The 18,844-nt window shown below is 40.0% G+C and overlaps 1 protein-coding gene across 46 annotated transcripts in view; it reads left to right on the forward strand.

Annotated features, from left to right (window-relative positions):
- Nucleotides 1–18,844, forward strand: part of Sorbs2 (sorbin and SH3 domain containing 2) — a 316,642-nt gene that overhangs the window by 111,304 nt on the left and 186,494 nt on the right. For 6 of the 46 annotated variants that reach the window (XM_052752163.1, XM_052752159.1, XM_052752158.1 and 3 more), the window contains exon 1: nt 2,811–3,486. The exons of 5 other annotated variants lie outside the window; for them this stretch is intronic. The gene's annotated coding sequence lies outside the window, so the exon portion shown is untranslated. Of the gene's footprint in view, nt 1–2,805; nt 3,487–18,844 lie in introns of those variants that run through there. 35 more of the 46 variants (XM_052752172.1, XM_052752155.1, XM_052752168.1 and 32 more) reach the window with 16 other exon arrangements.

The raw sequence follows: 18,844 nt of genomic DNA on the forward strand, positions 1-18,844 counted from the left end.
CAAGGTCATCCTGGGCTAATGAGATCCTGCCTCATTAAATATATATATATATATATATATATATATATATATATATATATATATATATATATGTGTGTGTGTGTGTGTGTGTGTGTGTGTGTGTGTGTGTGTGTGTCCGGACTTCTTAACACTATTTTCTAAGTGCTATGACACAACATACATAGCCTTTTTACATTGAATTAGATATAAATTGTATACCATATGAACACCACATTTTCTATAAAGAACTGGAATATCTGATGATTATATTATTCTTGGTGAGACAAGGTTGTCCTGGAAACAATCTCTAGTGGTTGACAAGGGACAACTCTTTAATAATCAGTAGAGATGCTTAAAGGACACCATGGGGTCCACAAATAGCAAAGGGTTGGTTTCGGTTCCCACCAGCTTTTTCTAGCCCCATGCAATGTGGAGGTTTCAAGTTCTCTTCTTTAGAGCAGGGACTGTTTGTGGTGTGACAGATGAAGGAGATACACCATTAAGGAAGAAGACCCCTTGAATCCCAAAAGAAAATGACTTTGATGTGTAGGTGGGTTTTTCTGTCTAGACCTCCAGCCGTGCCTCAAGTAACCACACAGAGACTTACTAACAGTTACAAATGTTTGGCTGATAGCTTAGGTTTGTTTTTAGGTAGCTCTTATAACTTAACCAATTTCTATTAATCTATGTGCTGTCCTGAGGCTCATTTACCTGGTATATGTAGTTCCCATCCTGCTCACTCTGTGTCAAATGACGTCTCCTCCAACTCTGCCCTTCTTCTCCTGCCCCAAAAATCCTGTTTAGCCATCAGCCAATCAGCTTTTTATTAACAATGAGAGCAGCACATCTTCACAGTGTATAAAAGGATTATTCCACAGCATTGATAATTCCTATACCCAACTAAACAGTCATGTAGGGAGAATAAAGACATTTTCAGACATATCATGAAAAAAAAAATCACACAAAAATCCAAAATAGCTTTAGAATATTTGTTGGTATCTTTTTAAAGTGCCAACATTTAATCAGAATCACTTCAGTTTTTCTGAAATGATAGCCTCCATAAATGTATGGTGCTTGAAAATGAGTTAAAATGCAGAATACCCATGAAGTCTGAGAGTATTCAATATTAAGGAAGCCACACATAATAACATGCACCTAGAGTTACAGCTACTCAGCAAGTTGAGCAGAAGGACTCCTTGGGTTCCGAAGCTGGAGACAGCCAAGGCAACACAGTTAGATTCCATCTTACACTCAAAAAATTATATGAATTCAGAAGTTATGGTATTCAACTACAGAAGGCAATAATGTATGGGCCAGATTGACTTTCAGGCAGTGACAGGGGAAAACTGTTACTAACTAAAAGGGTATGACAAGTCCCCAGACAATAGAGACAGATCCCAGGCCCAGTGGGAGCACCAGGGTGCTCAGAGAGCGTCACTCATAAGGTGTCCATTTGGACAAGATGTTGAAGGATAAAGAGGAAGCTTGGAACTGAGGTTAAAAGTGCTGGGTGGGGGTTCAGTAAAGAACCTGTCAGGAAACAGAAACATCCAGGGGTCCAGGAAGCATGGACCTTTATGCCACTCAAGATGGTGACATTTGTGATGTCAGCAGACACACTCAAGGAATCGTAGTACCCTGTTCAGGACTAGCAAGCTCAGCAATGTGACCTGAGGATGACTCCAGTGACGAAATATAGTGTGGGACTCTAACCGAGCAGAAAGGACCGACCACTCAGTCTTTCTTACTGGACATACTGATCCTTTGCAAGTCAAATATGACCTGCTTGGACAGGAACAGGAAATGGAGCCCCTAAATCTGCATCCACAGGATTCCTGTCATACTGACGCTGGGAATAACTACAGAAGGCAGGAATGCTAACTTGGGCAGGAAAATGCAATCCTTACAACACATAAATCAATGTCTCCTAGCAAATGAAACCTGTCTGTTTACCAGTCCAAAGTGTTAACACACTATTTCAAACAGATTGCTAGAGGTAAAAGTAAGTAGGACACTGCTTTGAAAGTATATCAGGTAGAATATGGCTGATGACAATATGAAAAAGTAGAAAAGGCGGGGGGGGGGGGGGGGGGAGACTTTCAGAAGATTTAAATTGTTAATGGCATTAACCATGGGAGATACCCTCAAGAGATGGGCCTTTTTTTTTTTAAAGTGTGGAATGTAATCCCAACTCCTGCCTTGAAGGTAATGCTTAAATTCCCGAAGAGTTTTTCATTTGGTTTGGATTTTTTTTTAAGTATTTTAAATTTTAAAATACAGTATAATTGAGTTAAAGAGAGTGTTCCACAGGAACAGCAAAAGAACTTTTTTTTTAAAATACTACTTTAAACTGTGTAATGTACTAAGATATTAAACGCAGTCTATAAACTATTATTTGTACTAGGTATAACATGCAATTCATGGGGGCTTTGTTTGAATTAAGTTGGCTACGAGGTTGTCATTGGAAAACAAAAACCACAGCTGCCCCCATTGACCAGGTCTCCTTCCAGCCCCTTCTGTGACTCCGAGGTCGAACCTGTTTAGACCCATGGTTCCCATTAGCGTCTCTCCAGCGATATGCATATTATTAACCTGGATAGATGCGAACACAGCTTCGCTTCCTCGATCTCACAGTGGAACCCTGATAATGTACAACAAAAGTTCCCCAGAAAGGCTGTGTGTATGGGGGAGGGGGGGAGGCCAGGGCGCTTGCGCTCTCGGCGAAACATTCAGAAAGGTAACAGAAGCTGCCCCCCTTTCGAAAAATGATGAGTTTGATTTAAAAAGAAAGAAAAAATTAACAAGCTGTGTCGTGCGCTGCACATGATCAGCCATGCTTGCTAAGTCTGTCTGTTGGCTGTTGCTATGGCTACGGAAAGCCAATGGAACCCAATGAGCTGTCGCCGCAGCGCTGAGAGGACCAGCCATTTTACTTATGGAAAGCACTGTGTGGCAACGAGAGCTTCGCGGTGGAAGAAGCATTTATTTCTTTTAATCTTTTGAGAGAAGAGAGCCACAATGGGCATGCTAGTGCACAATCATTGCAGCCACGTGTGCCTGCGAGCTGCCCCTGCGACAAGCTGTTGTTGACTGCTGTTGCAATTAGCTGATTGGAGCGCGGGGAATGCAGGGTGATAATGCTGCGTATCCGCTCGCGGGCAGCAGGAAAGGGTTTTGTCTCGGGAAGGCAAGCCTTCCCCCCCGCCCGCACAGTTATCTCAGCAGCTCCCCAGCTGAGAGAACTGGGGCTCTGAAAAGAGGGTGTCGCCCTCTGCTAGCACGGATCCTGAGCCAGGCTGCTGCTGCTTAGGAGCCGCGGGTCTGGGAAAGCAGGTGTGTGTGTGCTCGGATGGGCACTGGGCTGGAACGCAGGCGGACGCTCTTGAGTCCACCTGCTTCCTGTGAACAGACTGTTAGCTCAGAGCATCTGCTCCAGCACGCTGACGCTGAGAAAGGGGCTCCGGGCATCCCACTTGACTGACGGAGGTAAGCTTTTCCCCCTCTTTCGAAAGCTCGGCATAAAAATAAATTGAAGCAAAAACTTAACCTGAAATTTTTACATTGATCGTTATGATCTGAAATTAAGGAGGAAACACACACATTGCTTCCACAAAAGTAAGTGTCTAAGATACAGAGTTGACTCTGTGAGTTGAGGTTCCAAGAAATTGTATGAAAAAGAAAAAGGCGCTACTGTTTTGTGTTAGATTTTAAAAGAACTATGTACTGTTTTAACCAACTATGATGGCTTGTCTTTCTGGATAGACCTGATAGCCAATAACCTTTCTCTCCGACAGAACAATGGGTTCTTTTGTGACTTGCCCTTTGACACGTTAAAAGAACTACACAGTAAACCGGCTGCATGCAAGCTGTGAAGCGTTTGGTTTGAAGCCTCATAAATGTTTTAATCCTTAACACCTATGCACACCTTTAAAGCAAGGAATTCTGTTTCCTATGTGGATCATAGTAGCTAGTGGATTGTGTCCTTGCTCATTCTAGACCAAATGGCCCGGTGTGCTGTTTGGTTTAGTCCTCGGCAGTTATACAGCAAACACTGTAGGTATTGGAAGTTGCTCACACCTCCTCTCGCAATATCCTGCATGCCAGGCTACCCCAGAGCACAACACCCCCATTGTACTCCCCAGGCTCAGAATCCAGGGAAAGAAAAGAGGTGAATTATCGGCACTGAACTCCAGCATAGCTATAGGAAAACTTTTCTTGCATAATTTTTCTCACAAGTAGACAGATTTCACAGGAGAGTGAAACAGAAAAAAAAAAAAAAAACCCACATTCTTCCTACAGATACACACACCAATAATGGGAGTGATGTCTGCTGCTGATCACTGCCTGAAAGTGGGACAGACTTGGAATTGAAAGGGGGATTGCCTCTTCGTGGGCATTTCTTTGGTGTAGAGTCTCTTAGGAACAAGCTGGTCCTGTGAGTTGAAATTGGTCAGCCAAATCAAACTCCCTGGCAAGGGAAGGGCCCAGAAATGATTAAATTCCGCTTCAGCACCGTCTCAGCCTTTCCTAAGTCAGTTCTGCTGCTGGTGTACCAGGAATGTTGAATTAGTCATAATGCTGTTGAAAATACTTACTGAAAATTATTTGGCTGACAACTTCTGATAATACATCTCCGCCAGCTAAAGATGGAGCTTATCGTGAAATTTCAAATAAATAGTAACTGAGATCTTTTCCCAAGAAATAATTTTATTATTTACTGTCTTTTACTTGAAAAATATAGATCGCATAAGGAGTCTCCTGATAACATTACTTGGGATATTTTCACTGATATGTGTGAACACGTATCACCTGTTTCATATGTCAGCATATTCTCAGAGCAAATCATAAAGCATAAAAGGGGGTATTTTATAGCTTTTCTTCTGTCTGTTCAGGATATGATAAAGATTTAGACTCAGAATCCTCAGTGTAGAAAAATGTGAACACATGTTGGATACGGAGGCATGTGAACATGACTGAGTGGGAAATGGTCTATGGGATAAAATGCTGAGATGATGGAATTGCGCTTCACTTGGTTTAGTTTTCAAAGAGAAGTCAATGAACAGACTTAATCTTAAGTCAAGTTCTAGGAATAAAAATCTCAGCCATGTAAATGAGTCAGTGAAAACAAAATGAATGATAAAAAAAAGTCCCTTTCAATTTCACTTCCTTTTTATGATACCGCCAAAAGGATTCTTAGATTAACACCATGAACACACCTGAGGCAAGAAAATAATTCTCTATTAGGTTCCCTCGGGGTGAATTTTAGAACAGGTTGTAGAAACACCTACATCACACCTGACTGGTGAGTCCTGTTGTGCTTGTGGTGTCTTTATGCGGGACAAGAACGTGTGAGGAAAATAGACATGCACACTCCTTACCCTGGCTCTGTATTTCCGCATTGCTAACCATTTAAGGCGGCAGCTGTGGACGATGGACACCTCAACACCAGTTCTGTGCAGCACACCAAGAGCTGTTAATTCATCAGTTTTGAGAACGGAGTTCAGAGAGTCCACATCCGTCATCACTTGGCTCATTTTTTTTTTTGGTCTAGTTTTAGACTCGATTTCTGCCATTCCCAACTCTCCTATTGGCAAAGTCAAATATTTTATCATTTCCAAAACACACTATCAAACTGTGACAAATGTTGACATCCTCCGTTGTAGATTTCCCAGCAGCACTGGTCATTTTCATGGACCCAGCAAGAATGCCTCCCCAGACTGTTCCTTACCACATCTGGCAACCCATGTCTCTCTTTCTGTCTACAGCATCATCTTGTGTTTGCCTCTGTTCACGGGTTTTCACAGTCTTACTGCTCTCTGATTCTACAGCATTTAGATTGATGATTGATGATTGTACACTATTTAGAACCTAGCACTCAGACATTATGTTGATAAGTTCATGCTTCACTATTAGCTACTGTAAATATAGCCTTAACTCAGGACTGCCTTTTATCAGAGAAACTCAGAACATAAAAAATAATAAAACAAAATAAAAAAAGACATCCACCTCTCCGATATGAAAATGTCACAGTTTCATAAAAGCAATGAATATCTTGTATTAAATAGTCATTTTCTGAAAGGAAATCTTTAAACGTAACTTTTAAACAAACCAACAAAAATTTCAGGTGAAAAGAAAAAAAGTAAACATTGCTGTTTGGGATTTGCTCTGTCAGCTTTTGACTAAAAGCTGAGTATAATGTAAGACCCTTAGGAAGCAGTTTTTCATATTGAAGCTGAGAAAGAGGAGTTTTGAGCTGAGGGAGGACTAAGGAATTGGAATGCAGCACCTAGTAGCCAAGTTTCTTTCCATTTCGTAAATAAACCTTGAAGGTTACAGGCTGCCTCATCCTGCATCCTTCCCCCTGAATGAGCTCCTAGGTAAGAGAGGGGCATCACTCTAGCTGTAGACCTGATTTTGATAGAGGCTTGCCTTTTCCCCAGATAATGGCATAATTATTATTTTTAAAATATTCTAATTACCATTTTTTTGGTGGGGAAATTGCTAGAATGTTGTCATCCATGGGAGTGATGCATCAGGAACTCTCTGTACAATTCCGTCTCTTAAGGTACCCATGTTCAAGACCAAAGTTGTCATTAGTTTGGTATGAATGTTTTGTTCACAAAGTAGCTCAGAATAGAAAGTTCAAAATAGTCAGATGTTTCAAATGAGGAAGGAAAATATTAAGAAATTCACATTTCTAGACATTCTAACATCTACTCCATATTTGAATTTTGTAATGGAAATGAGTTAAGTAGAGGTTCCTCATGATTGTACTGGGTTCTAATGGCTTGCGTTAGCCATCTTCCAGCTGATGTTAATGTATAGCATCCTGTAATTAAATAATAGACAGAGCTTGATATTCATCTTAAAAACTAGTTAATTATCTCAAGTCACATATAGAGATTAGATTTTAGGAAACACAATCTCATCACATCATTCTCTATATTTCATATTTAAATAACATGTGAAGGTTTACATTATACATAAAAATATTTGGTAGTATAATGATTGGCCCTTGCCTTTTGCAATGAAGAATTATAATAGATGACTGCACTTGGTAAACTATCCCTGTCGAGAATTATATTGAGTATTTCAAAATATCTATAAACCATTTCTGAAAACACTAAGACGTGTGTATTCAGCTATAGGAGCGCAGTTGTGTAACTATTGATCTCTAAAAATGGCCCCATACCTCTGATTCATCTTAAGTTCAATCGAGGTGATGTTAGTTGGATGGAGGATGGATTGCTTGCTGGGGATAGCATACATCGTGACATACTTACATAGAATAATGTCACGCTTTCCAACCTTCAAAGCAGAAATGTACTAGTTCATTAAATAGGAAATTTGGCCAAAAGGCATGAATTTCTTGTCCCTATATGAGTCAGGCATATGTAGGTCTAGCATTGTTTTTGCTTGCTCTCTGAAAGGTTTTATTTAAGCAGAATTAAAAAAGCTGTTATTCTTCCTCTACCTAACCAAGAGCTGTCTCAAAGAAAACATACCCATCCCCTTCAAAAATATCTTATTAATATTTCTTAAGTTATTTTTACAAATATATTGTAAATAAAGGAAAATCAAACAAGGAAAAGGTGTACTTGAAATGTTCAGGGACTTTTAAAATGCACATTTGCCTGGTATTTTTTGGTTTGGGGTGTTTTTCTTTAACTCAGACATTCAGTTCCTCTACTTTTCCTTTGAGAAATGTTCATGAAGAAGGACAAATATCAAAGAGGAATTTCTTATAATGAGCCATATCCTATGTCTTGAGAAGGATATAATTTTGTGCAGTATTAATTAAGCAGCATGCGGGGGCTTAAGTTCAAGCTAACATGCTTACAGGTTATCAAGGTGAGTCTAGGCCAACCAACATGGAAAGAGATCTTTTCAGATTCCTTTCCTACTCTTTTTTTTTGGGGGGGGGAATGGTTGGAGTTGAAAACAGGGGCAACTTAAATGTCCCCAATTCCACATCCCCTCCATGTTCTTCTCAATGTGACATCCCTTAGAGACTAAGGTGTTTGTATCAGCTACAAAGACCAACAAACTACAACCTAGATAGACTTTGGACCAAGAGTATCAACACTTAGAAAATTCCAAACAGGAGGTACAAATGCCAGTAGGACTTTGGTGAAGTTTTTAAGTGCACAGAAAGATACACACACACACACACACACACACACACACACACACACACACACACACATATTCTGGCCACACTGGAGAAAATGCTTTTGTTTAAATGTTTATTCTGTCATCCTCTACAAAGTACCTAGTAGTCTAGCCTAGGATAGCTGGTTCCTCAGGAGCATTTAGAGCTCCAAGGAAGTGACTGTCCATGAGGTGGCATCCCTGTAGATAGAAGTGTACTTACACTTTTGACTATGGGAAATCTTTCTCCATCTATTAACTAAGGCTCAGCTACTTCTGGACTTATTAGGATATTGAATATTTTACCCCCTTTGTCCATACTTGATACAACTGGAAAAACACAAGAAAACACACCACAGCTGATTGGAAGCCCACATTGGCTGGCTTTTTGTGGCTTATCAAGATGCCCTCACACCTTACCAAGTCTGTTTTCTTTGCTGGAGTTAACAGAGGAAAGAAGATTAGATAACAATAACTCCAGCTATTCTTGTGCTCACTGTATTGTCTGGTGAAGGTTTAGTGTGTTCTGAAACAAAGGTATGTAATCCGTCAGCAATATTATTGCATGGTAAATACCAGGCTTCACACTGTGAGAGTAAGCACCTTTTGAAAGAACTTGTCCCTCAACAGCTAGATCTAGATTTTCTTTGTTATTGTTCTTAAATGTTTATTTAATTTTACTTTATGTGTATGGGTGTTTTCCCTGCACTTCATCTGTACAGGGCATCATGCAGTATCCATGGAGTCTAGAAGAGGGTATCAGATCCCCTGGAACTTGGGAGTTACAGAAGGTTGTGGGCAGGAATGTATTGACATGGGTTTTCTGCTATAGCATCAATTGCTCTTAACCACTGAGCCATCTCTCTGACTCCCTTATTTTTATATTTGAGAGAGGTCTCCCTAGCTACCCCAGGCTAACTTCAAACCCCTAATCCCCCTGCCTCTGCCTCCTGAGTACTGGGAATACAGACATTTGCTACCAGACACAGATAGATCTGGGAATTTATATAGCATGGTGGTCCAAATGAAAATGTTACAACCAATCAGTTGCTGCTACAGCGAGAATAGTCTTATGTTTTAGGTTAGACAATTTTAGGTAAAAGGAAAGTCATGTGACTACCCAATGTTAAAACAGGAAAAGGTTCACAGTGCTTGGGGAGAACAAAAGAGACAACAAAACTCGCCCAGCTTTAGAATGTCAGCTGAGACATTGAAGGCATTCAGGAAACCGGTTGTCCCATTAAGTTTTCAGTCAGCGTTCACTGAATGAGTCAATGGCCCGTAGTGGTCAGATCTTCCTCTACAGTCCACTAATGCTGACATGTGATTTTTAAAAGACTGTTTCTACCCAGAGATTTTTTTTTTTAAGTTTTTAAAAAACATTAACTTTTTGAAATTACAAAACAGAGTAGAAAAAAAATAAAATTTTAGGAACTATTACTTTTTTTAAAGCAAAATATAGTCTTCCTGAAGAAAGGCCCCATGCTCCAACAATTTCATAACACAGGAATACTGCCAGGACCTGGGTAAAGCTCAAATGCAACTCTGAGTGTCATGAATAATTCAGACAAGGAAATGTGATTTCTGTTCATTCTAAAGTGTCTGCTTATATTCACACCCGTTGAGAAAACAAGATCAACACGAAGGAATCCATATTTGCCTTCTATTTCAAATAGCATACGGAAGATAATTTAAACACTACACATTTTAAGATATTTCTTCTTACGCTTTGGAGTATAATTAGAGAACTTAAGCTAGAAAATGATGTCAATTTAAGGAGATCTTTTTAAGTTGAAAACCCCTAAAAGCTGGAAGAACTTATATAAGCAATAAAAATAACAGCTTCCAAGTAGACTCAAGAAAATGAAAGCTTGAATACTTAGCATTTGGTAAGCTACAGCAAATATTTGCATGATTTTTTTTAAAGATTTATTTTATTTTTTAATTTTGTGTCTGTGTGTCTGTGCTCATGTGTGCCAGTGCCTGCAGAGACCTGAACCATCTGATCTGTCAGTGGCTGGAGTTCCAGGTAGTTGTGAGCGGCAGGGTGTCGGTGCTGGGCTTCAAATCTGGGTCATCAGCAAGAACAGGAAGTGCTATTAACATGGAGACATCTCTCCAGCCACACTGCAGGAAACACTCATATGAAAGTGATCCAACCTGATCAATCCAGAGGATGCTGAAAATAACAGACCAGCATTTGCCCTGTGTTGGCTACTCTCCCAAGAGCTTTACATGTGTTACTTTAGGGGAGGGACTGAAAACCACAAACGTACCAAGAACAGGTACATTCAAGGACATGTGACTCAGCGGTGCCCAGTAAGACTTTTGTGATCTTTCTGCCAAAGGAAGATTTAACAAAGTCATCTGCTCAGCTGCTCCTTACACTTTGCACATGGCATTCTTGTGATATTGCAATGAAGCTTTTCTATATATGTCTAACCACCCCATGTGAAAGTAAATTCCATGAGAAAACAACAGTGTTTTTGCTGATTACTCCATCGAGGACTTGGCTGATGATGGGGGGATACTAGATGGAATAGGTTCTAGACATCTAGGTTTATATGTCTGTAAATAACAATATATGTGAGAGTATGAAGGTCAAATCACAGTAATGAAAACGGATTTCATGCAACTTTTATCATGAGAAAATTAATGTGGTCCGTGGGGATTTCTGCATGGGATTTGTGTCCTTTTTATGTAAAACACTAAGCTAATGTCTAAGGAATCCTTTGAAGTCTTCAAGGTATCTTGAACAAAGGAAGTCCTTCCACAATAGAAAAATAACTTGGCTCATTGAACACACTATCAACTTCCCCCGCCATTTAGTCTCCAGAACAACCTAGCCTCAAAGTAGTGATATCTGAGAATTATGAAAAAATAAAAAAGGGGGAGAGTATAGTCATCTGCTTTACTGAAGAAACAATAGTCATCTCTTTTAACTATACCTGTTTAGGAGAAAAGGTTTTCTTCTGTCCTGAATTCTCTGACTTTACATGGAAACACGTATTTTCAGATGAGATGCAGTCTGAAATCTGATTATATCACTGACTTCCTTTCTACCAGAGCTTTAATTCTATAAAACTAACATAACTGATGACATTTTCTCTTAAATTAAACAAAGCTTCCCTTCTACAGTGTGTAAAGTATTAGGCTCCATTTTAAATTAATTTTTAGATTTATTGGCAGGACAGAAGATATCATCACCCTTATTTAATAAAAGCAAATGATAATCAAAGTCATAAATAACCTGGTGTAGTTTGAAAAGTCACCGTCCTTTTGACCCAGTGTCCCCATAGTGCCTCATAATAACCATGATCCAGCAAAATCATTTGACTTGAGCTGTAGATTATCATGCAATGTAGTATTGCAATTATTTGAAACCCTAATTTTTTCTCTTCCTTTGAAAGAAATTAGAAAAACATGTCCTCAAAACTCTGTTTCCTCCCTTTGGGCCTTTGATATTTATTTTTTTTAACAGTCAGGAATGCAAAGATTAGGATCATCAACTTGTTTCCTACAGAATGTTCTATCTGTGAACTGCCTGGTTCCCAGACTCCTCAGTGGTTTATTGAACTCCACTTCTAACCCAGTGTGTGAGCAGAGGTCCTGGAAGTCCATAGCATGGAAAATCCCTGCAGGGAAGAAAGATAGGGCCTTAATGACTAGGACCCAAAAGGACTTCAGCGCATGGAGTGTGTACCATCCATTGGCTCACCTAACCAAAAGAGCATTCAAGTTCAGAAGGAAGTAAGAAGAGTGTTGATTTGAAATTCAAGTGTTTCCATTTCTAACTAAGAGGAAATCATTTCCAAGAAATTTACATATGTTCTTGCTGATGCATCCCAGAGCAAGGGAGGATATTTTATCTGGCCAATAGGATAGGATGACTTCTTGGGTGACTGGCGTTGGGAAACACTGCTTCCCACTGATTAGAGAATTCATTAGTTAGTACATTCTCTTGGGAAATAAATCAGTATTCTACCTGGCAAATATAATTCCAGGTCACAAAATGATTTTAAGAGCATTATCAATGTATTCGCTCATTAAACATACCAGTACCATGAGTTCATACTTCTAAGTAAACCAAGATATGAAGGAATTGTTCTTTCTGGCAGATGGGCATTCCTATATAAGATGGGTTCTTTCATTTTACCTTTTCAGACTTTTAAAGCTAGTGTCTCAATTGGTGTGCTAATTCAAGTTAGCTGGCCATGCCCTTTCTAATTCTATCTAGTATTGAAAAATTCTCAGTAAAGGAAGTAATTGAGGATGGACCTTAGTGGCAGAGTGCATGCACTGAGGGTCTGGCTTCAAGTCCATGAGTTCAATTCTGAACTCTGCAAAAAGATAATCAGTAAAGGAAAGAGAATAAGAGAGATCCTAAGTTCTGGGTACAAATTTAAGGAGAGACCAGATAGAGGCATAGATGCTGAGATTGTAGTTCCTGTTGTTGTTGTTGTTGTTGTTATTGTTATTGTTATTGTTATTGTTGTTGTTTTGAAACAGGATCTATTATATAGCTCATGAAACTCGATATGTAGACCAAGTTGGCTTTCATACTCACAGAGATCACCTGCCTGTACCTCCCAAGTACTGGGATTAAAGGTGTACGAAACCAAGCCAGGCTGTAATTGTGTTTTAAGGTTGATATTTCCACATTATTAATTCATCTGTTTCTTGTACTTCTACCCAGGGCCCACCCTGTGTTTATGATAGAAGAAATGATGAGAAGTTGAGTTGGGAAGCCATAAAAAGAGCTCAGTTCAATTAGACAGAAATGTCAATTATGCAATACATAGAAGATAACCTGCTGTACACAGGATACAATGTAGCAACTAGAAACTCTGTGTTGGAGGAGATGACAAGGAAGGACTCCGAGAAGAGAGACTTCTTAGAGGATCAGGCAAGGCAGACTAGAGAAAATTGTAGTGACAGGGCGTGTCACACAGGATTGGTGCACCAATTTAATCACTCATATGACAGCAAGGAGGGAATGCCACATAAATGTCAGCAATTCTCTCTCCTCGCTTTTTATCTCTTGCTAGAGCAATTCTTGACACTTGCTTTCCCAAGTAAATATCAAAATCCCAGCTTAAACAAGGCCTAACTTCAATAGCCTTTAAACACACCATGAAGGAGGATGTAAACCAGTGGAAATCATTGTGGAAAACAGAATAAAAGATCCTCCAACATTTAAACTATCCCTTCGCACTCATTGGAAGGGTTGTACCACAGGCTGGGGGCTAGGGGAACAAACCCCATAGGACTTCCTAATTATGAAGAATGACTTCTAAAATGAGCAGGACTTTGGTAGTGAACATCACGAAGATGTAGACCCTGCATAATTCACAGAATCATTATCTGACATGAAGAAGGTTCTATGTATGTTAGCTGCAACTACTGTGATAGCTAATCGGAGAAGTTACAGAGAGGCTCTGCTTACCTCTGGGTCCTTAACAGTCTTGCAGGTGGCGTGAAGGTCCACCCCTACTACCCTCTTTGATGAGATCCTAGTTTAAGAATCCCAGCAAGCTTATGCAATGCCCACCTAAGAATGGATCACAGGGATGTTGAAAAGAAAAGATTCATGGGTAATGAGGTAACAGGAGAGATGATGATACCATTAACCAACATGGGAAGAGGGTTTAAACATGCAGGACTTGACATGCTTGCTGGAAATGTCTTAATAAAGGTACCCAGTAAGCAGGTAGGAGCAATTCAGCTATCAGAAAGAAGTAAAGCAAATTCTGGGGCCAGTGAGGTCTCTGATGTTGCCTACAGGAAGGGAACAGGCATAGGCTGGCAGCCCCTTGTAGTTTGACCCCACAGCCTCTGTGGGAGACATTTTCCCCCACCGATGCATGCTTGATCAACACAAGACTCTAAAGCAGTGGTTCTCAACCTGTGGGTCATGACCCCTTTGTGGTCACATATGGGATATCCTATCAGATATTTACACTACAATTCATAATAGTAGCAAAATTATAGTTATAAAGTAGCAACCAAATGATTTTATGGTTGGGGGTCATAGCAACATGAGGAACTGTATTAAAGGGTCACAGCATTAGGAAGATTGAGAACCACTGTTTTAAAGAAATTGTTTTAGTTCCTCTTTAAAAATGATTCACATTTTTTTAGTTATGTTTTAAATTTTTTATTTAATTAAAATAAAATTGCATAATGTCCTCCCCCCCTCCTCCTTCTAGCCCCTCCTGTGTTCCCTCCCCACTCGCTCTAAAATCCATGGCTTCTTTTTCTTTAATTATTATTGTTATATATATGCAAATAATTATGTAAATGCAGCCTGTCAATTAATTGTTCAGTTTACCTAAGTCAAATGTTCTAGTTGACACCACCATTTCCCCATTTCCCCATATGATTTTAAAGTAAATGATAATACTCCTTATGTCTTTGTTTTAAAAGTATGCTGACTGATAAATGCAATTATGGTGACGTAATAATGAATATTAACAAAAATCAACATATGAGCCAATTTTAGTTATTTTGTTGTTGGATGTGGGACAAAAGCTGTTTGTTTTTGTTTTTGTGTTGGTTTTCCACTGAAGTTAATATTGTAAGTTAGGCTTCTTGCAAAAAGAAAAAAAGATTTAAATGATAAATTATTTCAAAAACTTTGGTGGAGATTAAATGGAGTACATGCTCTAATTGTGTACATTGAGACTGATATATAGAAAGTACTAAAGAAATGTGGCAGGATGTGGTAGTGCAGGCCTGGAATCACAATGTGTGTGAGGAGTCTGAACAGGAGGGTCACAAGTTCAAGCCCAGCCTGGGCTGCATAGCAAGACTCTGTCCTCCCCTCACAGAAAGGGGGGAGGGGAGTAAAGGCACTTGCTGCCAAGGCTGATGGCCTGAATTTGATCCCTAGAAACCACATGGTGGAAGGAGAGAACTGAGTCCTACAAGTTGTCCTTTGACCTCTACATGTGGAATAGGAGTACACATGCACCCATACATATATGTGCATGCTCATACATGTGCACTCACAAACACATGTGCATACAATAAATAAATGTAAATTAAAATGAATTAAAAAGAAGGAAGCAAGCCGGGCGGTGGTGGCGCACGCCTTTAATCCCAGCACTCGGGAGGCAGAGCCAGGCGGATCTCTGTGAGTTCGAGGCCAGCCTGGGCTACCAAGTGAGTTCCAGGAAAGGCGCAAAGCTACACAGAGAAACCCTGTCTTGAAAAAAACCAAAAAAAAAAAAAAAAAAAAAAAGAAGGAAGCAGGTTAGGAAGCAAGGGAAGAAAGGAAGGAGAGGGAGGAGGGGGAGGGGGGAAGGGAGAGGGAAGGATGCGTGTTACCCAGTATTTCTGTCATTTTGTAAGCTTGAGTTCACTGGAAAGACAGGTACTGAGAAGCCCCCGTTCTCCTAACTATGTGATGAGTTCAGTGGTGACTAGCTAGAGGTCTGCTCTTGGGAACTGTTCACAGTCTCCTAGACAGTCACGCAGCATCAGAGGGAAGTGACCGAGCATTCAGAGGGCACACACAGAATAGAGTATGATCTCACCCCGGACCACTTCAGGCAAGCACAAAGCAAAGACAGGATTTGGATGAAGTGGACCCTGTATGCTGGTGAGCAGAGCATGGAAAGAACATGGGAGGTTGCCTGGTGGGTCTGAATGTAGGAACAAAATGGAAATGAGGTGTGGTGTACTGCAGGGGTGACTACAAGGCCATTGCAGTCACAGGAACCTGGGATTCCTTCCAGCCCTGTGATTGTTAACTCAGGGTATGTAGACAGGTTCTCAGCCTGCTCTAGAGTGCTGTTTCTGACTTCTGGTTGACAGCAGTCACCTCTCAGAATTACCATTAGAACAGAATGATGTGTTTGTAAAGTGAGTGTATAATTTAAAATGACTGATTATGGAGCAGGGATTTAGTCCATCAAGACCCACTACCAACCAATCACCGGTCTAAGGTCATATAAGGGTTAAAAATGGACTACTCCTGGAATCACAGGGCAGTGGGGAACTCTTTAACAATAATCAAGTTTGGCCAGGTCTGGAACAAAAGACTAAAACAAAAACAACTACATAAAACAAATAAAAATGCATTTCTACAAATAATGAAATAATACTTGCTATAAAACGTACTAGGTTTCAATGATCACCTCGTTCATAGATTGCTATAGTCTACTGTAAAGCTTAAAGAAACTAACCCAGGAGTGGGGTTGCACTCCTCCATGTCTTCTGGTCCTAACTGGATTGTTCTTAGTAAAGCCCACTGTTCTTCCAACGCACAAAATAAGGGAAACAAACAAACAAATCCAACATTGGGTAGAATGTGCTCAAACACTGCTTTTGAACATCAGAAGCTGGACTCTAAGCCCAAAGAACTCGCTTACCAATGCCTGTGTTCATTTTGTAGCCGCTTTACCTGCTTAACTCCATTTTTCTTGGGCTGACCTAAAACTTAGTCTTCAGCTCTTGGGGTACTGGAGCTTTGTGATCTTCAGAGTTAGTCAGGGAGGTAAAATAACATTAAGTATCCTTAGAGCTGCTTGTAATGGCTGCCATTCACTGGATGCTGCATCAGGCAGCATGGCAAATTCTTCAAACATCTCTCGTTGACCATTCACAAAAACACTCCAATGAAGGGATTGTTCTCAGCTTACAGAAGAGGAAATGGCCTCAGAGATGTTTGACAACTTGCACAGGGTCACACATATGGGGAGAGTGGGACTCAAACTTGGATCCTTGACATTCCAAACCCTGTGCTCTCAATGTTTTTTAAGACTATTTGTGGGAACTATAGGTCAGCCAAAAGAAAAATTTGCAATTTGCATTTTATCATTCTTTCTATTGTTTTGCACGTGGGTTCTATGGAAATATTTGTTTAGAAGCAAATATTGATTTTCCCCCCAAAGGCCCCAAAGAGTGCACCAATAAGAAGAGATAGGCAATCAAAATCTAAAATGTCAATAATCATTTTTATATATATACTGAAATTATAGATTTTTTTTAACTTTTCTTTCCTTGGTACTTTTTTTTTTTTTTGCTTGTCTGAACTATTTTCTTTTTTATTTTGTTTTTAGTTTCTGAGGCACGGTCTCATGCATCCCAGGCTGGGCCACACAGTCCCTATGTAGCCAAGGATAACCTTGAATTTCTGGTTCATCTCTTTTCCTTCCCCTCAAGTGCTGCCATTACTGGCCTGCTCCCCCACACTCAGTTTTACGGGTTGTTAGGGATCAAAATGAGGGCTTGTCGCATGCTAGGCAAGCAGTCTGCCAACTGAGCTACATTTCTAACCTGTTTGTCCATACTTTTTAAATCCAGCTCAAGTTTTAAAAATTTAAAAATAAGGAGATGCACCTAAAGGAACCAAAGAAAATATATGAGGCCCTGATTGGCATTTTGATAGCTAATTATGATGTTAGAAGACAACGCAATAAAAAAAAAAGTCAAGCTGTCTGCATGTAAATTCTTTACCAGTTCCATTTATTTTTAAAATTAGCATCCTCTGTAACTTAAGAGAGTATGTGTACCACTGGAAAACTGATAGCTGCTAACTTGACATTCTGTGTGTAATGTCAGCAGACCCCTGTGTTTGCTGGCAATGAAGATTTGCCCTGGATTAAGAATGATTAGTCCTACTTTGGAGCTGAATAAGTTCAAATGGAGTTCAAAAATAATCAACAGGCTTGTACCAATGCACGTGTCAAATAGTTTCCCTCTGTTGACCATAGAGATAAATCTAAAGAAGAAAAATGGGGCACTAGAAAGCATGTGCCTTGGGAGAACAACCATCTTGCTGTCTCCACGTTTTTAGGGAAGTATCTAGTACTATAAATAGCAAGTTTGAACACTAACTTTTATAAGATTCGTTGCACATGTATGTACTAACACACTGGGGAAGAGAACTCATCCCGCCCCTTTACAGAAAGAAAAAGGACTGAGAATGTAGCTCAGTAGAAGAATCTGCCTAGCATGCATGAGCCTTTGGTTGGGGTCCTCATCACCAAAACTAATAAAATAAAGTCAGAAAAAAAAGGCATAGTAATTGAACTCGTTCTTTACAAGACTTTGGTGCTCAGTTCACATCATAAGGCATGGCCATGCCTAGCTGTGTCCATGCTTCATCCTCTCACGCATTTTTCATCATCACTAGTTAAGTTTCATCATGAACTAGGATAACATACTATGTGAACAGGCAAAGGTCCATGTCCTCATGGAGCTTCTAGTCTGTTAAGGTCTATTTGTAGGTCTGTTAAGGTCTATTTGTAGGTCTGTTAAGGTCTATTTGTAGGTCTGTTACACTTTGTATCTGAGGCTCCCTATAGGTGGAAGTTTCTGTCCCACCTGGTCCCACAGCCATCTGGTCCCAAGTAAACATGCAGAGGCTTATATTAATTACAAACTGTTTGGTCTATGGCTCAGGCTTCTTGCTAATTAGCTCTTACAAGTTAACTCAACCCATTCCTAATAATCAATGTTTTGCCACATGACTTCATGGCATTACCTGTTCTCTCACATCTTGCTTCTCCTGGAGGCAACTCAGAACATCTCCTCTGACTTTGCCTTTCTTCTCTATCTCTCTTGGATTTCCTGCCTGGCTCCATCTTGCCCTGCCATAGGCTAATGAAGCTTTATTTATTAACCAATGGGAGCAACACATATTCACAGCATGCAGAAAGACCACCCCACAGCAGCTGGGTCAGCT

This window comes from Peromyscus californicus, unplaced genomic scaffold (genome assembly GCF_007827085.1).
Source record: "Peromyscus californicus insignis strain IS unplaced genomic scaffold, ASM782708v3 Scaffold_23__1_contigs__length_62951481, whole genome shotgun sequence".
Taxonomy (NCBI): Eukaryota; Metazoa; Chordata; class Mammalia; order Rodentia; family Cricetidae; genus Peromyscus; species Peromyscus californicus.